This window comes from Lolium perenne, chromosome 7, assembly GCF_019359855.2.
Source record: "Lolium perenne isolate Kyuss_39 chromosome 7, Kyuss_2.0, whole genome shotgun sequence".
NCBI classification, from domain to species: Eukaryota; Viridiplantae; Streptophyta; class Magnoliopsida; order Poales; family Poaceae; genus Lolium; species Lolium perenne.
This window is the reverse complement of record NC_067250.2, coordinates 270,542,545-270,566,332: the sequence shown is the minus strand read 5'-3', so window position 1 is coordinate 270,566,332 and position 23,788 is coordinate 270,542,545.

Here is a 23,788-nt window from a genome sequence, read left to right as displayed (position 1 = left end):
AGCAAGAAGACAAAAGATGAGCGAAGCAAAGTAACTTTAAACGGAGCCCTCACGTCAAAGGTGGAGGATGACGCCAAAAGCAACCGGGGGCGTCAGCCTCTGTGGTTAAAGAAGCCGGCGCCGCCCTTTTTGACTAAAGTGACTTTGTAAAAGTAGTTTGTCCAGTCAAAGATGCTGTAAGATGCTGTAATATGCCATTAGATGTTGTTTAGATGCCATTAGGGTTTCTTGCTCTGTAAGCCACCTCTCCCCTATATAAGGAGAGGGGGTAGCCCCATTACGGGCACGATGATAATAGACGAGCTAGTACCTACGTTCTGGTAACCACAAACCTGTAACCTGCTAAGAGCAATAAAGAGAAAGATCTAGAGCGGAGTTCATCCTTGTGTTCTTCTTCCTGTTTCACTACCCTAGGTTGTGTTCTTGAGGAAAGCATCCGGAAGTTCATCCAATCTCATCACAAACCCTCCCCCGAATCCTCTAGCGCACATTCGGCCCCAACTCAAGCCATCCCATGGCATCTGCTCGTTCACCACGACGACAGTTGGCGCCCACCATGGGGCCAGCAGCTGCGCTTGCTGGAGTACAAATTCGGGCGGGCCTCCTCACCGTCGACGGCGAGCTTGTCGTCACCGCTCTCGTCGACCGCATCCTCGGCATGGACTACCTCAACGACAACACCGGCTACTTCGCCAGCGGCGGTAAGTACCCCAAGAAGAGGCACACCGTCGAGCTCGGAAGCTTCCGCGTCTACTACGGCACCGTTCCTGAGCGCCAGCGCCTCTCGCCGGTGCTGGTGGCCCCGGACCCTCCAAGATCTGCGCTCTCCAACGGCCGTGCCGCCGGCAAGGGAGCTGCAGCAGAAGCGGCTGCAACGACAAAATCCACGCGCACGGCCAAGCCGCCAACCGAGCGCGACAAGGTGGCTGCCGGTACCTCCGCAGCGCCACCGGAATCTCCACTCCAAGAGGCGATGAGCGTCCTCGCCACGCCCATCGCGCAGAACATCGACCAGGCGGCGGCTCCGGCGGAGCTGGAGGCACAGCGCCAGAGGCTGCTCGAGAACGGCAAGGACATCATCCGGGCGCAGCGCGAGCTGAACCTAACCCTACGTGAGTACAACGGTGCCCATGGCTTTGCTTCCGTTAGCGCTCATCCGGCTAGGCAGCCGGAAAACCGGCTTAGAGGTCGCAATCTAGAGCAGGATTTGCGCAAAGAGATTCTTACCGGCAAGAGTGCCTCTGCATCTGTTAGCATCGTAGAGAAACCGAAGTACAGTAGCCCGGATAAAACCTTAAAAGCTGCTAGGGCAGCAGTAGAGCTGTGTGAGTCGCTTACCGGTGACGCGTTGGCAAAGCAGTAAGATCGTGTAAAAGAGTTGCTTGATATGATTGAGGTGCAAAATGCTGAGCAGCAAGCTAAGATAAACAAGGCTGTGGCATCAAAATCTCTGCGTTCCGCAAGGAGAGCCGGTAGCAAGTCCCATGGGCAGGCATCGTCCCCCCATACGGACAAAAGAAAGGAAAAAACGAATGCGCAGCAAATGACTGTGTACGACCCGGTTCTTGCCGGAAAGCAGCAAGCCGGTGTCGGGAAACAACAAGCCGGGCGGTACGAGGCTGGTAGAAAAAATCAAGGGGAAACAGATGCCCTTGCCAGAAACGGCAACACCGCAAAGGAGTATGCCGGCAGAGAAGGAAGTGGGCAAAACTTCCGCGCTGCAAAAGCAGCATACGTGGAAGAGGAAATGCCTCCACCAAGGTACCGGCAGGCAAGGGCCGCGGCACCAGAAAGATATGAAGAGGTGGACTCAGGAGCTGAGAGAGTTGTGGTCTACCGGAACCCGTTGGGAGGCCGGTTAGGCGAAAGATGCCTACCAGATCGGGATGCAAGGCACCGTCTGGATAGGGTGTATTTGTCTGAAATAATCGAGGCGGAAGGACCTCCAGGCCCAAAATGCTTTGGTCCAAGGATCATGAAAGAAGGACCACCGGTTCGCAACTTCCAGTTGCCCCGTGACACAAAAACATACGATGGCACCACTAAGCCGGAAGACTGGCTCGCGGATTACGTTACCGCGGTCTATGTTGCTGGTGGCGGAGGAACTGTAGCCGGAGGAGGAAATCGCCGTTGGGCAGTAAGAATCGTGCCCACATACCTGGTGGGACCGACAAGAATTTGGCTGAACAACTTGCCAGCCGGAAGCATAAACGGCTGGCTGGACTTCGAGGAAGCTTTCGTGAGCAACTTTAGCAGCACTTATCGAAGGCCAAACAGGCCGCAACAGCTCGCCTTGTGTGTGCAACGCGCGAACGAAACAGACCGGGATTATCTGGCCCGATGGAATACCACAAGAAACTCCTGTGAAGGAGTGATAGAGGCACAAGCCATAGCTTGGTTCAGTAGTGGGTGCAGAAGAGGGTCGCCGTTGTGGCAAAAGCTACAGCGGAGCATGCCGACAACGTTGGCTGAGATGATACGTGTAGCTGATAGCTACGCATTGGGAGACCCAATGCAGCCAGCAGTACAAGCTGATCCGGAACAAAACCTGCCTCAGCAAAGACAAGAACAATACCGGGACAACCGGCAAAACAAACGAAGGGAAGAGTTTCCGGATCGAAGGTATGGTCCGCAACAAGTAGCCGCGGTGCAGGAAAATTCCGGCGCCAGCGGAAGCCAAAGACAAAAAACCGGATCGCAGCCGTGGGCGGGTCCAAAGAAACAATGGGTTGAAAAGAAGCCCTGGCAAAATAATGAGGAAAGATACACCATGGAATCCGCTATGGATCAACCATGCCGGTGGCATACACCCAACCCCGGAAGACCGGCAAACCATTTGACAAAAGATTGTACCTGGACCAAAAGGTTAATGGGCCAGAGCACGGCAAAAGATGCCGGAAGGCTACCACCGCCACATCCGCTTACCGGACCAAACGCCGTACCGGTGCACCCGCAAAACCGGCCTCCGCCACAACAAGTTAACCAGGTGGGAAACGGTAATGGCCAACCACCTCCACCGGCACCTTTAGGCCGGAATGTTTACCACGATCCGGACATGTGCTGTGTTGTGTTCGTAACTGAGCCAACAGACCGGCAAAGTTTGCACCGTCGCTCCATGGAGGTAAACGCAGTGATGCCGGCTGTCCCAAAATACGTGCTATGGTCTGATCAAGAGATCAGCTGATCGTTCAAGGATCACCCCAAGCTAATCCCTAATCCGGGTGGTTATTCTCTTGTGGTTGACCCCATCATGCATGGGCCAAGCACTCGAGTTAAATTCAGCAAGGTGCTGATAGACAATGGGAGCAGCATCAACATCATGTACCGGCACACTATGCGCACACTTGGGATAACTGAGAACATGCTGCAGCCAACACACACAACCTTCCATGGAATCGTTCCGGGTTTGTCTTGCTCGCCCATGGGAAAAGTCCGGGTGGATGTGTCTTTCGGTGGACGTGACAATTGCCGGGTGGAAAACCTTCTGTTCGAGGTAGTGGACCTAGACAGTCCCTACCATGCGCTGTTGGGGAGACCGGCACTGGCGGCCTTTATGGCCTCAACTCACACAGCCTATCTCAAGATGAAGATGCCGGGGCCACCTGGACCCTTAACCGTGGTGGGAAATTACAAAGTCTCGCTGGAAACCGCTTCCGCCGGATCGAATCTGGCCGAATCGCTGGTGATTGCAGAGGAAAAAAGAAGGATGCAAACTGCTGTGGCGCTGGCTTAGTCCTCGCAGTTGAGCTGTAAAAGCATAGGAAAGCGCGCTCACCAGCTTCCTCCGTGAGAATCGGAATATCTTTGCCTGGTCTACTGCTGACTTGGTAGGTGTTCCGAGGGAGCTGGCTGAGCACTGTCTTAATGTCCGGAAAGATGCCAAGCCGGTAAGGCAGCCGCTGCGCTGGTTTGCCGAGGACAGAAGAAAGATCATTGGAGAGGAGGTAACAAAGTTGTTAGTTGCCGGTTTCATCGTGGAAGTACTACACACTGAGTGGCTAGCCAATCCGGTGATGGTCGAAAAGAAGAAAGAAGAGAACCTTGAAGCAAAAGCTCCAAAGGTATGGCGCATGTGCATCGACTACACCAACCTGAACAAGGCTTGCCCAAAAGATCCTTTCCCGCTGCCCCGGATCGATCAAGTGATTGATTCCACCGCTGGATGTGAACTGTTGTCTTTCCTGGATGCTTATTCCGGTTTCCACCAAATCCCCTTGAAAAAGGAAGACCAAATAAAGACTGCGTTTATCACCCGGCACGGGGCTTATTGCTATGTCACCATGCCTTTCGGTTTGCGCAACGCTGGTGCAACGTACCAGCGCTGTATGCAAAAATGTTTGTATGATCAAATCGGTAAAAACGTGCAGGTATACGTGGACGACGTCGTGATAAAAACTAAGAAAAAAGAAACCTTGATCGACGATCTCCGGCAAACATTTGATAACCTAAGAAGGTTCCGGATGAAACTCAATCCGGCAAAATGCACCTTCGGTGTTCCAGCTGGTAAATTGCTTGGTTTCCTTGTATCAAGCCGAGGCATAGAGGTAAATCCGGTAAAAATCCGGGCAATCGAAAGAATGAACATACCGCACGATCTAAAGGATGTGCAGAAATTTACCGGAAGCTTGGCATCGCTAAGCCGGTTTGTGAGCAGGTTGGGAGAAAAAGCTCTGCCCCTCTATGCTTTGATGAAAAAATCCGACACGTTCGTCTGGACCCCTCAGGCAGACGCGGCGTTTAAAGAACTAAAAGCAATGCTAGCGACAGCGCCTATACTGGCTTCACCTTTGGAAAGGGAGCCCATCTTGTTGTATATCGCAGCAACAAACCGGGTTGTGAGTGTAGTGGTTGTCGTTGAAAGAGAAGAGGAAGGAAAAACCGTGCAGCGACCGGTATACTACCTGAGCGAGGTGCTCTCCCTCTCAAAACAAAACTACCCTCATTTCCAGAAAATGGCTTATGGCGTGTTCATGGCAGCCACAAAGCTTAATCATTACTTCGAGGAACACCCTATGAAGGTGGTAAGTGAGGCACCCATTTCCGATATCATGTGCAACAAAGATGCTAGCGGCAGGATTGCCAAATGGGCGATTCAAATATCCCCATACGTACCGGAATACGAAAGAAGAGATGCCATAAAATCGCAAGCTTTGGCTGACTTTCTTGTTGATTGAGCGGAAATGCAATACAAGCCACCAGACCAAAAGATAGAATACTGGAAGATGCACTTTGACGGATCCAAGCTCAAGGAGGGTCTAGGCGCTGGTGTGGTACTCACCTCACCTAAGGGAGATCATCTCCGGTATGTTCTGCAAATACACTTCAGAGCATCCAACAATGTGGCTGAGTACGAGGCTCTGGTTCATGGCCTCAAGGTCGCAAAGGAAATCGGCGCACACCGGATCCTTTGCTATGGAGACTCAGATCTGGTGGTGCAGCAGTGTTCCGGAGATTGGGACGCAAAAGATGCCAACATGGCCGCATACCAGTTTCACGTGCAAAAGATTGCCGGCTTCTTCGAAGGTTGCGAGTTTCACCATGTGCCACGGGTAGAAAATGAAGCCGCAGATACCTTGTCCAAACTGGGCTCATCTAGGCAAGAAATTCCTCCCGGAATAGCCTTGGCACACTTAAGAATACCATCGATAAAACCAAGCCCGGAATCGGAATCAATTTTCGTACCGGAATCACATGTTGTACCCATGGATATTGATGAAGTAAACCCGGGGACTGCTCCGGTAAACCCGGGGACTGCTCCAGTAAACTCGGGGACTGCTGCATCCGCATCAGGAGAAGCAATGATGGTGGACAGCATGGAGATAGACGTACCGGTGTTTTTGGTTCGAGAAGCACCATCTTGGGTTGAACCTATTAAGGAATTCCTGATCAACGGCACCTTGCCGGCTGACAAAAACGAGTCAAGACGGATCCAGAGAAGATCCAAAGCTTACACCATCATCAATGTGGAGGTATACAAGAGAAGTGTTACCGGTGTCCTTCAAAAGTGTGTGGAGCCGGAAGAGGGAAAAGAAATGCTCAAGGAGATTCACCAAGGGGAATGTGGGCACCATGCTTCATCAAGGGCGTTGGTTGCAAAAACTTTCCGGCATGGGTTTTATTGGCTCACTGCTTTGGAGGATGCTGAGGATTTGGTGCGAAAATGCAACGGGTGCCAGAGGTACGCCAAGCAAAACCATACCCCAGCATCCGGTTTAAAAACGATACCGTTAACTTGGCCATTTGCTGTGTGGTGCCTTGACATGGTTGGCCCGTTCAAAACCGCTAGAAGCAGCTTTACTCACATCTTGGTCATGGTGGACAAGTTCACCAAATGGCTTGAGGTGAAACCTATCGCAAAATGTGATGGGCATACGGCAGTAAAATTCCTGAAAGATGTCATCTTGCGGCATGGATACCCGCATAGCATCATCACAGACAATGGCACTAACTTTGCTCAAGGTGAGTTCAAAAGATTTTGTGAAGATAACAATATCCGGTTGGATCTGTGCTCAGTCGCGCACCCACAAGGCAATGGCCAAGTGGAGAGAACAAACGCCTTGGTACTTTCCGGTATCAAGCCCAGGCTAATCGAACCTCTAGAAAAGACACCGGGGTGTTGGCTCGATGAGCTACCTTCAGTATTGTGGAGCATAAGAACGACTCCAAACCGGTCTACCGGATACACTCCATTTTTCATGGTCTATGGGGCTGAAGCCATAATTCCAACAGATATCATACATGACTCACCAAGAGTTCAACAGTACACCGAAGAAGAGGTGAAAGAGGCACGAGAAAATGATGTGGACTTGCTAGAAGAAGCAAGAGAACTAGCCTTGGCAAGAACAGCCATTTACCAACAAAACATGAGACGCTATCATAACCAGAAGGTTAACCCAAGAACATTCCGGGAAGGAGATCTGGTGCTACGCCTGGTGCAGCGCACTGAAGGCCGGCACAAGCTTTCTCCCCCATGGGAAGGACCTTTTGTTGTGAGCAAGGCTCTACACAATGACGCATATTACCTGGTTGACGCACAGGAAGCAAAGAAAGGAAAGGCGGACAGGTCCGGAGAAGAAACCAAGCGCCCATGGAATGTAGCTCTTTTGCGCCCCTTCTATGCATGAGGCTATGTTGTAAGAAGTTCCTTTTTGTACCTTATATGTAATGAATAAAAGATGCCGGCACCCTCGATAAAATCTCGGGGACTGCCTCCGCCGAAATTGCATGCAATATGTTTATTTTTTCAGTTACCGGTTGGTTGCAGAACATTTTTTCTTTCCGGCTTAGTAACATGTCAAACCTACCGGAGTCTTCGACTCTACTGCTGTCCGAAACCCGGCTTCATGGCAAGCAAGATAAACCGGTAGGAACTAAGCACGTGAACGACGAAGAGGAGAGATGGGAACAAACAATCCGGAAAAATTAACTAACCCCGGTCATACCGGTTTTTTGTGAAAAATTTCGAATTATTTCTAAGTTCAAGAAAGTGCTTGCTTGGCAAAAGAACTTTGTGACTCATACGCCAAAAAACCCAGAGGGTAGGCAGAGCCAAAGCAAAAGAACCAAGTGTGCATCGAATTGGATGCCGAAACAATTCCGGAATCTTCACAGTGCAAGATAAAAAAGCAAAGTCACGAGCAAAATGCTAAGTTAGGCAAACGCAACTTAATAACTTACCGGTATCACATACCGGCATAAAATTGTCGCAACACAACCAAAAGCCAAAAGGCTAAGTTTTAGGTTACATCATAAAACCCCGGCATACCGGGGTAGAATTTAACAAACAGATGTTTTAAGTTAACAGGCACAACAGATATTTCACACGCAAGGAAATTACGCAGCAGGGGCTTCAGGGGGAGCATCGCCAGCGCCAGGAACATCCCGAGGCTCATCATCAGCTTCGGCCTCCTCTTCACCCTCACCCTCCTCCCCTTCGCTCAGATAATCTTGGACGTCTGGGGGAGCAGCGATGAAGGTGCGCGCGTCGACGAACTCCGCGATATGGTAGGCACGATCCTGCCGCTTAGCGGTAAGGACCGGGTCCATGTCGGTGGGAGCTTCCTCACGCACGCCGACGAGGGCGTCCAGGTCCAGATCAGGGTACCAGGAGCAGGCAACGCGCAGCGCAGCATCAGCTCCAGCGCGGGCAGCGGAGCACTGCCACTCCCGGATCCTTCTGCCGGCACCCTTGAGGCGGTCGCTGATGAGGGAGAAGGTGTCTGGCACCACTTCTCCGGGCCAGAGGGTCCTGAAAAGCTGGGTGGCTACCTCAGGGATATCAGAGAGGTTGCGGTCGATGACGCGCATATGGGAAACCCGTGCGTTCAGCGCAACAAGGTGGTCATAGGGGTCCCACGGCGCGCCCAGATTCTGATAGCCCTGGGCAACCCGGCGCTCTCCAACTCTTTTTGCAGCAAACCCCTGGGAGTCCGGGAAGAGCCCTACAAGGCAAAAGAAAAAACTTAAGCGAATGCTACCGGAAAGATAAGCTTTTGTTGAGGGGATGACCCCCGGTATGCCAAAGGCATGCCAAACCGGATGGTATGAGCCATCAAGATACCGGTTTAATATTGATACCGAACATGGTCGTCTCTAACCAAAGATACCGAATAAAAGAATAAGATACCGGATTGAAGATACCGGATCAAAGATACTGGATCAAAGATACCGGAGCAAAGATACCGGATCAAAGATACCGGTAAAACAGGCAAAGGTACCGGAAACCCGGTTCCAGGGTCACTGTAGCACGTCGGCAAGACTGGTCAAAGATTCCCTCTGGAGCAAGAGGACAAAAGATGAGCGAAGCAAAGTAACTTTAAACGAAGCCCTGACGTCAAAGGTGGAGGATGACGCCAAAAGCAACCGGGTGCGTCAGCCTCTGTGGTTAAAGAAGCCGGCGCCGCCCTTTTTGACTAAAGTGACTTTGTAAAAGTAGTTTGTCCAGTCAAAGATGCTGTAAGATGCCGTAATATGCCATTAGATGCTGTTTAGATGCCATTAGGGTTTCTTGCTCTGTAAGCCACCTCTCCCATATATAAGGAGAGGGGGTAGCCCCATTACGGGCAGGATAATAATAAACGATATATCTTACGTACAATCATAAACCTGTAATTTGCTAAGAGCAATAAAGAGAAAGATCTAGAGCGGAGTTCGTCCTTGTGTTCTTCCTCCTGTTTCATTACCCTAGGTCGTGTTCTTGAGGAAAGCATCCGGAAGTTCATCCAATCTCATCACAAACCCTCCCCCGAATCCTCTAGCGCACATTCGGCCCCAACTCAAGCCATCCCATGGCATCTGCTCGTTCGCCACGACGACAGTTGGCGCCCACCGTGGGGCCAGCAGCTGCGCTTGCTGGAGTACACATTCGGGCGGGCCTCCTCACCGTCGACGGCGAGCGCGTCGTCACCGCTCTCGTCGACCACGTCCTCGACACGGACTTCATCAACGATAACGCGGGCTGCTTCGCCAACGGCGGCATCTTCCCCAAGAACGGCCGCATCATCGAGTTCGGCAGCCACCGCGTCTACCTCGGCACCGTCTCGGAGCGCCAGTACCTCTCGCCGGTACTGGAGGCGCCAGACCCGCCAAGATCTTCACCAACTCGCGGGCTGCGCTCCGACCGCGCAGCCGGCAGCGTCGAGGTTATGATGGCCGGCGCAGGAGGCGTTGGCGAAGCGGCAGCTGAGGAGGGCGCTGGGCCCGTCAAGTTCGGGCACATGGCAAAGCGTCCAACGGAGCCCGACGTGATCATCCCGGCACCTCTACCGCGCCACCGGCAGCAACCCCGCTGCAGGCCGCCATTGGCTCGTTGGCCACGCCTATCGCTATTAACCCCGGTAATGTAAGGAGTCCTTTTCTCTGCCTGATTTGCTGTCTGTAGTATGCCGGTACCTCGAATGAATCTCGGGGACTGCCTCTATCGAAATTGCATGCAATATGTTTATTCTTTCCGTATACCGGTTTGTTTGCTTAAGGTTCGCTTTTCCGGTCTGGTAACGTGCTAAACCTACCGGAGTCTTCGACTTTGCTGCTGTCCGAAACCCGGCTTCATGGCAAGCAAGATAAACCGGAAGGTCCTAAGCACGTGAAAAACGAAAAAGGGACCAAAAACGAACAATCCAGAAGAAAATTTAACTAACCCCGGTCATACCGGTTTTTTGTGAAACATTTCGAATTATTTCTAAATTCAAGAAAGTGCTTCTTGGCAAAAGAACTTTGAGTCTCATATGCTGAACGCCCAAAAGAGGTAGGCAGAGCCAAAGCAAAAGAACCAAGTGTGCATCGGATTGGATTCGGAAACAAATCTGGAATCTTCACCATGCAAGGATCAGAGCAAAACCAAAACAAACCGGCAAGGTCTTAATCATGTAAATACCGGCTCAACTTATAAGCCTACCGGTGTACCGGTTAAAGTCAGCACCACCAAGAGGGCTTAACGCATTGATACAACTCCCACCCGGTATACCGGGAAAATTTCACGAGGTTGCTTTTCATGAGACAGGAACAGAGTTTTCACAGGTAAAATGGAGATGAGCTCTCCGGGGCTTGGGCGGAAGTAGCAGGTATTTTTGTGGCTTGTTTAGGGGCAGCGAAGCTCGGACAAAGCCGGGCCGACCTTCCTGTGCGTCGACTTGCAACTAAGGTAAAATATTTATGATGTATATGAATTGACTAACCCTGTCTTCAGGCAGAACTGTTTTCCGATGAAAATTCATCGCTACCATCAGTTTTCTTAGCCCATAATATATCATGGCACCATCTAGTATCTCAGATCGCCGTTTATCATGGCATCATCCAAACTCTCAGATCGCCGTTTATCATGGCACCATCTAGTATCTCAGATCGCCGTTTATCATGGCATCATCCAAACTCTCAGATCGCCGTTTATCATGGCACCATCTAATACCCCAGATCGCTGTTTATTCTGGTTGGCCAAAGTATCACGCCAAAGTCAGCTACATCATGTCACAACTAACGTGGCATTGACTACTAAGTCAAACCACTGCATATCTGGGTTGACCAGTGGCGATAGCTCGTCGAATATCATCTTGACATAGTCCAAGAGGGCAAAATGTCAAACATGCCAAGATGGCAAAATTTCAATCCGGTATACGCCAAGAAGGCTATACACACCGGTATGTGACAAGCCCAAGAGGGCAAAATGTCAAACATGCCAAGATGGCAAAATTTCAATCCGGTATACGCCAAGAAGGCTATACACACCGGTATGTGACAAGCCCAAGAGGGCAAAATGTCAAACATGCCAAGATGGCAAAATTTCAATCCGGTATACGCCAAGAAGGCTATACACACCGGTATGTGACAAGTCCAAGAGGGCAAAATGTCAAACATGCCAAGATGGCAAAATTTCAATCCGGTATACGCCAAGAAGGCTATACACACCGGTATGTGACAAGTCCAAGAGGGCAAAATGTCAAACATGCCAAGATGGCAAAATTTCAATCCGGTATACGCCAAGAAGGCTATACACACCGGTATGTGAGAAGTCCAAGAGGGCAAAATGTCAAACATGCCAAGATGGCAAAATTTCAATCCGGTATACGCCAAGAAGGCTATATACCGATATGTGACAAGCCCAAGAAGGCAAAATGTCAAACATGCCCAAGATGGCAAAACCTATTCCGGTAAACGCCCAAGAAGGCTATATACCGGTATAAAAAAAAGATGCCGGTTTCTTGGCAAGTTCGCACTAAGTACTGCGTGCTTAACTCGAAACTCGGGGACTGGCTATGCCGGTTTCTTGGCAAGTTTCGCTCCAAGTACTGCGTGCTTAACCCGAAACTCGGGGACTGGCTATGCCGGTTTGTTTTTTGTTTCCAGCAAAGTTTCGCGCTAAGAACTGCGTTCTCAACCCGAAACTCGGGGACTGGGAGGATGTACATATAAGCTGGGAAGTTGAAAACCGGCATAGATTTGAAAGATGAAGCTTTGAAGTTTAAGGTGTGCGGCTTACCACCACGTTGCCGCTGGCATTGTGCCAAGTGGTGTCAAACTCCTTGACGACACGCGTAAGCCGGCTCAAGTGCTGCGCCGTGCTCCGCGAACCGGAAGTAACAACGACCGGAAGCTTGTCCTTGCCCGGGCCGCGGGTAGCCGGAGACAACTCCGCCTGGTTCCACTTCTCAGCGTTTTCTAGCAGCGGGCCCAGGTTGACCTCGCCGCGGTTGAGCTCAGTGATCCGGCCCGGCTGCGCTGAGACCTTCTCGCCGGCTTCCCTTGCGGTGCGCCCAGTATGGGCAAATGCAAGGGTGCAAACCGGAAGGCTGTGATGATAAGGTTCACCCGAAGGAGACCGCAATCTGGTTCTTCCTCTTTCGGCCTGAGGGCGCTTGGCAGCCGGAGCAGCGCTGCTTCTGGCATCAAAAGCCGAAGCCTTCTGCACAATGGAAGCCGGAGGATCCCCGACTTTGGCACCAATGGAAGTCACGTGCTATAGCACCAAGGGTTGCCGGTCGGCTGAAATCGGCGCCACAAAGAAAGCACAAGATAACGCAAGTGATGTAAATACCTCAAGCACAACACAGTCGTTGTCATCATAGCCGGAACCGGCGGCCCGAGTTCCGGAAGGGTCACATGGATCCGGTGCGCCACATTAACTGCGCGAGGGAGACGAAGGATTTGAAGCCTGACGCTGGCACGCCAAGTACAGTGCGCATGTCTCTCACAGGCACAAGTTTCGGGGTATTCGGGACTTCGTCAAGACAAGCATTAAAGACCAAGGAACCGACAGAAAGAAGCCGGAGGTGTTCGATGATGGTTGTTCAGCTAAGTGTGTTCGGCAAGGAGCCGGATGAGTTTAAATGGAAACCGGAAGGATTAATCCGGTACGTTTGGAATGGGAACCTGGCATGACGCGTCAGAAACAGTGCGTATGTCTCTGACAGGCACTGCTCCCCACATATTCTTGACTTCACCGAGAAAGTTTTGACAACAAAGATACCGGAGCAAAGATACCGGAGCAAAGATACCGGAGCAAAGATACCGAAGCAAGTATACCAAAGCTGAATTCGGTGTGATGAGATGGTTTCAGTAGAGACGCCGGAAGGTTTTCAACTAGACGCCGGAAGGTTTAAACCGGTACCTTGAGAAAATAGAACCTGGCATGGTCTGTTGGGTAGGATCCACCGGACTATACCAGCTTCGGGGACTAATGTTGGGGGGATGACCCCCGGTATGCCAAAGGCATGCCAAACCGGATGGTATGAGCCATCAAGATACCGGTTTAATATTGATACCGGACATGGTCGTCTCTAACCAAAGATACCGGATAAAAGAATAAGATACCGGATTGAAGATACCGGATCAAAGATACCGGATCAAAGATACCGGAGCAAAGATACTGGATCAAAGATACCGGTAAAACAGGCAAAGGTACCGGAAACCCGGTTCCAGGGTCACTGTAGCACGTCGGCAAGACTGGTCAAAGATTCCCTCTGGAGCAAGAGGACAAAAGATGAGCGAAGCAAAGTAACTTTAAACGAAGCCCTGACGTCAAAGGTGGAGGATGACGCCAAAAGCAACCGGGGGCGTCAGCCTCTGTGGTTAAAGAAGCCGGCGCCGCCCTTTTTGACTAAAGTGACTTTGTAAAAGTAGTTTGTCCAGTCAAAGATGCTGTAAGATGCCGTAATATGCCATTAGATGCTGTTTAGATGCCATTAGGGTTTCTTGCTCTGTAAGACACCTCTCCCATATATAAGGAGAGGGGGTAGCCCCATTACGGGCAGGATAATAATAGACGAGATATCTTACGTACAATCATAAACCTGTAATTTGCTAAGAGCAATAAAGAGAAAGATCTAGAGCGGAGTTCGTCCTTGTGTTCTTCCTCCTGTTTCATTACCCTAGGTCGTGTTCTTGAGGAAAGCATCCGGAAGTTCATCCAATCTCATCAAAAACCCTCCCCCGAATCCTCTAGCGCACATTCGGCCCCAACTCAAGCCATCCCATGGCATCTGCTCGTTCGCCACGACAACAGCTTTTAAGCAAGAAACTGAAAAGGAAGAAGGAAGAAGCTTACGGAGGGCGAGCGCATCAGTTTGCATGACCAGAAGGTCGTATTCCTTCTGCTCCGCCTCCAGCCGCGCGGCCTTCTCCTCAGCAGCCTTCCGCGCTTTCGCCATCTCCTCCAACTCAGCGTTGAGCACTGCGTTGGAGTTGTTGGCATCTTCCAGAGCCTCATTTAGCTTGGCAGCGGCGGTGGCTTGGGCGGCCTTCATGGCCTCGCTGTGCTTTAGCCCAACTTGGATAAGCTGGTCCTTCAGCCCTTTGGAATAGAGATCCAGGGCGTCCAGAGCCGCGCGATGCTGCCGGATAAGCTGCTCCTTTTCGGCTAAACACCGGAAAGGAAATGTAAACGAAATCGAAGTTGGAAAAGACAAGTTCACCGGAAGAGAGGCAACCATACCTTGAAGCGCGGCGACCTGCTGCTGGAGGGCTCCAATGGAAGCTTCCGGAATTACTGTTGAACAAAGAGTTGTCAAAGTTAATAAGGGAAAAGCTTACCGGAAAAAGTTACCGGAGGCACAAGAAGTTTACCTTGACACTTTTCGTGTGCCTCAGCAAGCTCCTGGCGCTCCCATAGAAGCTCCTCAAAGAGGACCTTCCGGGCGTCAGCTGTGTGTTGTTCAAGACAAAGAGATTAGTTAAAGTTTTGCCCTAAGAACAGAGATCTTAACCCGAAACTCGGGGACTAGGCATGCCGGCTTTTCACGTTCCTAAGTTGAGTTTTGTGCTAAGAGCTACGCTCTCAACACAAAACTCGGGGACTGGGAAGATAGATAAGATTGAGTAAAGTTAAGAGAAAAACCGGCATGAAGTTAAGAAAAAGATAGAAAAGATCCGGAAGCAAGAGAAAACCGAAAAAAGTTAAAGAGAGTTAATAGGACTTACCATCAGATTGTTCGTGGAATCATACCACGCACTATCCAGCTCCTTGACGGCCCGGCGCAGCCGCATAAAGTGCTCCTCGGAGGACCTGTTTCCAGCAGGATCAGGAAGCGGCAGCCTGTCCTTGCCCATGCCGCGGGTCGCCAGGGACATATCCGCGGCGTTCCACTTCTCCGCATAGGGCAAGAGATGCCCCAGCTCCCGGCCTTGGCGTTTGAATTCAGTGATCCGGCCAAGCAGGCCGGTTGCCCTTTCGCTGGCGGCGCTGGCGGCGCGGGAGGCGTGCAGCACCAAAGGCTGCGGACCGCCGGAGGGGGGACTGGAGGCCGCCGCCTTGCCCTTGATGAGCTTGGAGGTCTTGGGCGGCGGTAGAGTTAGAGCGGCGCTAGTTGGCCTAGTGAGGGAAGCTTCTGGCGGTGGCGTTGGAGAGGTTCTTGGAGAAAGGGGAGCGCTGGGCGCGTCACCCGGGTTGGAACCTCCCGGCGCGGAAGTTTCCGGCACGGGAGTCTTCTTCTTCTTTTTCTGGACGGGAGGAACCAGAGGTTCCGCCCGCCCGGCAGCTTCTTCTTCGGCGCTGATGTTGCTAGCGCCGGCGTCTTGGGTTTCAGGAGGGGAGACAAGGTCCTCCTCCGCGCGGTGTTCTGGCGGTGTAGGGGCCGCGCGCCCCGAACTTGAAGTGCCCCCCAGAGGGGAGGCATAGGTGTTGCCGGCACCAGAAGGTGCCGGGCCTGAGTAAGGAGGAGGAGTTGAGGTCCTCGCGGTACCTTCGGAACTCTCGGGCCTTGGGCCAAGCTTGAGTGCAGGGCTGATTAAAAGAAAAAGAGAAAGTTGGAAAAAAGTAACCGGAAAAAGAACTTAGCAAAAAAGAAACAAGCAAGGAAACCGGAGTTTACCCGGAAGAGGTCGGCATCTGTTTCCGCTTGTAGCGCCTCATGCCTACTTCCTTGTGCCCCAAGGGTTCCGTCCGAAACCGCTTCGAGGGAGGATCCTCGCTGGAACCGGCATCAGATGCCGGTGCCTTGTTCTTCTGGCCGTGGGCCGTGAGATTGTCCACGAACTCGTGGCCGACCTCGGCTTGCAGCGGCGGCACGTGCTCGTGAATCTGTGGGTTCGACGTAGTTGAGAAAACAGCTACAAAGGAACAATGATGAAAAAGTATGGGGGATCGAAAAAGAAAAATACCTCAAGGATGTCCAGGTCATCTGCGGAACCGGCAGGCTTGGGCACGGACGGGCCGAGGCGCGAAGCTTTGGTTTTGCCCATCTTCAGATCCTTCCACCGGATAAAAGGATCCGGATCAACGGAGTCTAGGGCGCGCTTCACACAGGGGCCTCGTCGCTCTGTGCGAATGGAGGGAAAGCGGTCCTCTGCCTGAAACAAATAAAAAGAGGGTTAACAATAGCGTAAATATTACCGGAAAACCAACCCAAGTCGCATAATCTCTTACTTCTTGGGTCGGAGGATTAGAGGTACTGAAAGGCAGAAGGCCCCATTCCCAGTCATCCGGCATCGTAGTTTGGCAAATCTGCTTAGCCTTGCGGACGATGTCCCTTTTGCTGAGAGGGAGGCCGGTAATCTTGGTGGGATCACCGGGGCCGTACATCTCGCTCATCCTATGTTGCCGGCGCTGAAGAGGAAGCAACCGGCGCGAAATAAAAGCGCGAATAATATCGTCGGAGCAGATGTCGGTCTCCTTCATCAAATTCGTCACATAGCAAACCACCCGGTTGGTTTCCGGATGGCCCGACCTCGGGTTGTAGCTCCAGTTGGCCTTGCTGGGCGGCGCCGGATTGAAGGGCGGCAGATTAATGAGATCCGCGGCGCCGTTGTTCTTCACATAGAAAAAGGTCCCTTGCCATGCCCGGCATGACTTGAGACCGGCAAACTTAAAAAAGGGGCTCCCCTGACGGGAGCCAACGATGCAGGACCCGCATTGAACGGGGGGTTTGGGTGCAGGGATGTCCTTGCCCTGAACGGAATTGATCCGCAGAGCGAAGAAACGGGCAAACGTCTCACGGATGGGACGAATGCCAACGTATGCCTCCATGAAGCTGGTAAAGCAGGAGAGATAAAAAACGGCGTTGCCGGGAAGATGATGAGGTTGAAGTTCATAGAAATCTAAGAACTGCCGAAAGAACGAGGAAGCAGGAAGGCCGAAGCCGCGCTCAAAGTGAGCGAGGAAATCAACGTGTTCACCGGGCTCAAGCACCGGTTCAATCTCGTCAGCAGGAAGCCGGCAAGTCACGCCTTCCGGAATCCTGCGGGACCGGTATAGCCAGTCGATCTCGTACTCTCTGACGTTGGAGCCCATCCAGGCTCCACGAGTGACAGCGGAAGGATTTGCGCCGGAAGCTTGGCTAGAGCTACCGGATTCCGCGTGGCTACCGGATCCGGTATCCATCGAAGCGGAATTAGCGGATCTATCAGAAGAAGGCGTACGCCGGCTACCGGAAGAGGATGCAGAGGAGGAACCAGAGGGAGATTCCTCGCTAGACATTGGTTTAAAGGTAGAAAAACAGAAATCCCACAGTTGGCCCTCGCGCGAAGATCTACGAGTAAGAGGAAAGTCAAAGGAAAAGGGGAAATAAAAACACTGTCGACCCAAGATCTGGAAAACAAGGAAAGGGCAGGCAAACTGAGATTGGAACCAACCTGAGGCGGCGCAGTCGCTAGGGAAGAAGTTCACCGGCGAAGCAGTAGGCCTGCGGTCGCCGAGGAGCTCCCACGGCGGTGGAGCGGAAGAAGGCGCGAGGAAGCGTGAGTGCAGCGGTCGCAGTGGAGACGCTGCGAGGAGTTTCCGCACAGCGAGGTCCGGCGGAGGAGCGGCGCGAGTTCGCCGGGCAGGAAAGCTCGAGCGAACGGCGGCGGACGGAGAGCGGCGAAGGCGCAGAGAGCGAGGAGCACTGTGCGCGAAGGGAGAAGAATGCAAGAAGAGGAAGAAGAAGGGGCGGTTCTCCTTATAAAGAAGAAAGAAGATGGGCTGGAAACCGTCGGGCCACGGCGGTTCGCACCATGGGCCCCGACGGTTCGCATTGTGGGCCGCCACGTGGCGCGATGCTACACGCGAGAAAGTAAAGAGCCACACGGAGGGGCGCACGGATCTGAAGTGGCGACGGGGATCCGCTGCGGTGCATTAAATGTGCGCGCGGGAGTCGAAGGGAAGTGACCCCTGACACTGGCCTGTCAGTCACGGTTCGCATGTCACTGACAAGCGTGGGGCCCGAGAAATTCTCGACCACGCCGAGGAAGCAGTTAATGGCTAGGATACCGGAAGATGAGATATCGGAAAACACTTTACAAAGAGAAAAAAGAGACAAGTGCGGCAAAGATGCCGGGAATAGAGCTAACCTCCGGAAAGATTAAACCGGAATCTTGAGATATGGGAACCCGGCATGGTCTGTTGGATAGAATCCATCAGACTATACCGGCTTCGGGGACTAATGTTGGGGGGATGACCCCTGGTATGCCAAAGGCATGCCAAACCGGATGGTTTGAGCCCTCAAGATACCAGTTTAATATTGATACCGGAGGAAAGAACCAAGGATTTGGCTAAGTGAATCTAAGCCGGAATCCCCAAGAGGGGTATACCGGAACCGGATAAAGAAGATACCGGAAGGAAAGCCTATCGGCACAGATGGTCAAAGATTCCCTATGGAGCAAGAAGACAAAAGATGAGCGAAGCAAAGTAACTTTAAACGGAGCCCTGACGTCAAAGGTGGAGGATGACGCCAAAAGCAACCGGAGGCGTCAGCCTCTGTGGTTAAAGAAGCCGGCGCCGCCCTTTTTGACTAAAGTGACTTTGTATAAGTAGTTTGTCCAGTCAAAGATGCTGTAATATGCCATTAGATGCTGTTTAGATGCCATTAGGGTTTCTTGCTCTGTAAGCCAACTCTCCCCTATATAAGGAGAGGGGTAGCCCCATTACGGGCACGATGATAATAGACGAGCTAGTACCTACGTTCTGGTAACCACAAACCTGTAACCTGCTAAGAGCAATAAAGAGAAAGATCTAGAGCGGAGTTCATCCTTGTGTTCTTCTTCCTGTTTCACTACCCTAGGTTGTGTTCTTGAGGAAAGCATCCGGAAGTTCATCCAATCTCATCACAAACCCTCCCCCGAATCCTCTAGCGCACATTTGGCCCCAACTCAAGCCATCCCATGGCATCTGCTCGTTCACCACGACGACATTGTTTCTATAATGAACTTGTTGAGTACGCTCGTACTCATACCACTCTTAAATCCCATGCTTAGATTGTCTGAACCATCTGGAGGAGGATAACGACAACCCTGAAGGAGCCGACATCATCGGCTATGAAGAACCAGACCTCTCTGGAGGCGTCGAAGGTGTAGACTACCTTATAGTCTATGGAGCCGGGGAGGGTTCCGGAGGAGAACACGTGTAGACCTACCAAGTAGTATTAATATCCGAGCAGTACGAACTCTTAGTACTTAACTGCTCGTGGGAATAAATGTATAATGTAGTAAGACTTCTATATTGTAAGTTAAGTTGGGTTCGCCTCGAACCCAGGAGTATCCCTCTTAGGACTCAAGAGGAGCTCCGAGACGATATGTATATTATGCTTGTAATAATAAATGAATGAGTTATGGACCTGCTATGTTCTGTTGTACTACTCTGAGGGATGTAATATTTGCGGATTGGTACTTCATGAATGTTATGTCAACGACTGGCATACTACAACATGCAGTGGTATGCAGGGTCACCACACAAACTTTGTAGAGCAGTATCAAATTTGCCAACATGCTAAACACGAGCAGTATCATTACCCTGGTATGTTGAGTCCTCTAAAAGTACCAAAGAGAGCTTGGGAAGAAGTGTGTCTCGACTTTGTGGGAGGATTACCAAAGTTCAATGGATACACAATCATATTGGTAGTAGTTGATAGATAAACCAAATACAGTAACTTCATACCACTCAAACACCCATACACAACATCCGTGGATGACCTCTTTCTCAACAATGTAGTGAAATTATATCACTAATATATCTGATCGAGACCTAGTTTTCACTAGCAAATTTTGGGTAGAACTATTTAATCTATGGGGCACCAAGTTACTGATGTCCACAACTACTTACCACCCACAAACATATGGCCATAATGAGAGATTCAATCAGCGCCTCAAAATGTATCTCAGGTGTGATATACAATATAATCCAAAGCAGTGGGCGAAATGGCTTCCTTTGGTAGAATTTTGTTACAACACCACTCGCCACACCTCACTAGGTTGTACTCCTTTCGTACCAGTATATGGCAATAATCCTCATGTCAGAGAATTCGCTATTACTGATAAGGAAGCACACATTAAACTACAAGGATGGCTCAAGGAAAGAGAAGAATACTCTGTCTTTCTCAAGCAACACCTCACAAGAGCACAACCCAAAATGAAGCATGATGCAGACAAGAATAGAATTTCCCGGGAATTCTCCGTGAAGCTTCAGCCTTATGCACGGAATACAGTGTAAACAAACCTTTCCCTAAACCAGCAATGAAATTGTTCGGTCCTTTTGTGATTCTTCATAGAATTGGACAAGCAGCCTACAAACTTCAGTAGCACGCATGTTTACAGCTCCTTATCTAAACCTCTTCAGATGGACACGGCGCCATTGGTGCAAGAGGAAATCATTGGCAGACGGTTGGTGAAAAAAGGAAATACATTGCTCTACGTACGTATTCGTCGTTGACCTTATCAGATGATTTGGCGACCTAGGAAGACTACAACGCTCTGAAGCAGTAATTTCCAGCGGCACCATCTTGGGGACAAGCTGGCTCTAAAGGGGAGACTACTATCACAACCTCTACCATGAAGTTTGGTGTGGCCGTGCCAGGAAAGAGGAAGCTCAAGAAAGCAACGCGGGAACATTGGCAAGACACTTGAAGAAGAAGTTGATGGGCCGTATCAGGTGAACCAATAGTTGAGATGTGGGCCGAGTAAAAAGATGCAACTTAAGGCACCGATATGGCCGTTGGAAGGAAGCCACGCTCACCTTTTTTTTATCCTCGTAGCAGGAGCACAACTTCTTTTACGACTACCTGAACTGGGTCGTCGTTTCCCTCAGAATCGAGGACAAAATAAAAATAAAAAAGTGAAAGTTGGACAGTTGATCTACACTGCCCGCCTTGGGATGCTCAGTCACCCACCCCGCGTGATTGCCCCCAATAGATTCCTCACGCGTCACCCGCCTCCGGTCGCACCAGAACAGAATTTTTTTTACCTAAAAAACTTTGTACTCGGCCCATGTTTCCCGTCTCATAGTATTCGGCAGCTCTTCACGTTCATACACGTGTGGATAAAGAAATCGTGACTGTATTTTAAAGGCCTTTTGGTTTCTCCTTCTTTCATTTCGGATAATATTATAAACGCGACAAACAAATAATGAATAACGATAAATAAAAAATGCAGCGGAGACACAAGATTTAACGTGGAAAACCCCTTTCAACATAGAAGGGGAGAAACAACGGGCGTCAACCAGCAAATACTTCAAAATATCGGGAAGTGTTTACAAACACATGTGATTATCTTATAATCTGATAAACCCTAGCCGACGGCTTATAAGAGGTATATATAGGCGGTGATATCGATTCGTACGCTTCGGCCCAAGACGACCGACGACGGACCTTACTCCGCTCGTCAGAAGTTAGAATCCCTTTAGCATATGAATTTAGATCACAATATAATGGTGACTTTAATACACACTGTGAAAATATTTTAATACATACGGTGACTTTATATCAAATTGATTTCCCTTTGGATTAATATTAAATCTCATGACACTACAGAAAAACAATTAGACGCCCACAACTAGAAGCTATGACGATGGCTGTTTGTCGGGGCCGTCGGCACAATATAGAGATGCCTATGGCGGGGTGAAAGGCATCGACACGACATAGTTATTAGCATACTAGGAGCTACGCCGATGACCGCCGTCGGCACAAAAGGGTTGTCGGTGTTTCCGCAGCTACGCTGATGGCGACCCTGGGATTTCCTACGCCCATTGACATGACGCATTGACATGTGTCGCTGGCGTCCCATCCCAAGACGAACACTCTTTTCCTTTTTTCCCATCAAGTCCTCTCTATGGTTTAATGTTTAATTATGTCTGCATTTCTTTTTGTTGCATGCTACTTTTACTTTGTACTAACATATCAAATAAATGAAACAATATAATGCACTAGTAGAAAACTGACCTTCCGTCCAAGCCTTTCGTCCCGGCCCAGTCTGGAGCCGGAAAAAATAGACCGGCCACGTCGTCCCGAAATCACCGAGAAGCTACGGAGCCTTTTGTCACGGTTCTTTAAGGCCTTTTGTCCCGGTTGGAGGCTCCAACCCGGACAAAAGGGTCTGAGGCCTTTTTCGGCCTGCTCACAGCCCTTTTGTCCCGGCTGGAGGCACGAGCCGGGACATAAAGTCCAACCGTTCGTTCCAGTGCGGAAACCAATTCGTCTCACCATCACTGATCGCACACGGAAAACAGAGAACGATCGACTTAGGAAGTTGCATCGCTGCCGGCGCCATTGATCCCTGTTGGCTGGCCTTTTCACCTCCGTTCCCTATATACATGTCTTGTTCTTCCTCAGATCTCCATAGCCACCAAAACTGCACCATTAGCCACATCTCTCTCCCAAAAAAGAGCCCGGCCGGCGCCGACCTCTCTCTCTCTCTCGCGCCCCGGCCGGCCCTTTCTTGATTCTTTCATGGATCCAAAAATGGTGAAGCTCGCATGCGCCCTTGACTTCTCTCGATTTGAAGTCTACTACGATGCCATCAAAAAGATGAATTTCAAGGTCATGTACACCCTGCGTGCGAAGAGGGTGGAGAGGTGGATCCGCGCCGTTAAGAGGGATTTCCTTGATGCCACGGAAATCAAGGTCTTGGGCTTGTATTGCGAGTTCACCGACCCTCGCGAGGGTAGAGCTAATCAACGCACCGTCGTCCTTCAACTCTCCGTACCGCAAGATATTTGGTCTTCCAAATTGTGCATGTCGATGAAGTGCCAAAACTTCTCATCGATTTCCTTGCGGACAAGAACATCAGATTCTGTGGCGCGGCAATCCACAATGATGTGAATATGGTGCGTACCTACGGAATATTGGTATTCTGTCTGTGATCAACCACCAGCAGATCCTCCGAAACCCCATCCCAAATAAGCATATTCCGAGTTCGTATGATTTGGAAAATCATTATATTGGGACGGGTCTCGAGTAGAAGAAGAAGGTTAATAAGAAGAACAAGCCGCCGAATACCGCCAAGGAATTAGCAGAAGAAGAGGCACTGATTTTTGGATGGGGCGATTTTCCCTTGAGCCATAAGCAACTGCAGTATGCCGCTCTCGACGCTCGCCTCGGCTTCGAGCTGGGTAGGAGGCATTTCCGGGCACTTGGCTACAATAGCCAGTTGGATCGCCTCGAACATAATATTTATGAGTAGATGCATGGTGGTGGGGTGTATGGTGTCGTGTGTGCCTTCTATGTATGAACATATCGATCGTCGCGATCAATATATTAAATCTTCCTATTATATTGTTATTTAAATTTCTAACATTTTTCTAATAATAATGGACATATTATTTGTCCAAATATGATTTACAGATTGAAAGATATTAACTATGCCATATTATATGAATAATGGATATATTATTATTTAATAATAGTAATAAAAAATGAATAAAAAATAAATTAGTTCATATTTAAATTCCTCACATTTTTATAATAATAATAATGGACATATTATTTGTCCAAATATGATTTACAGATTCAAATATATTAACTATGCCATATTATATGAATAATGTATATATTATTTAATAATAGTAATAAAACGAATAAAAAATAAATTCGATCATATTTAAATTTCTCACATTTTT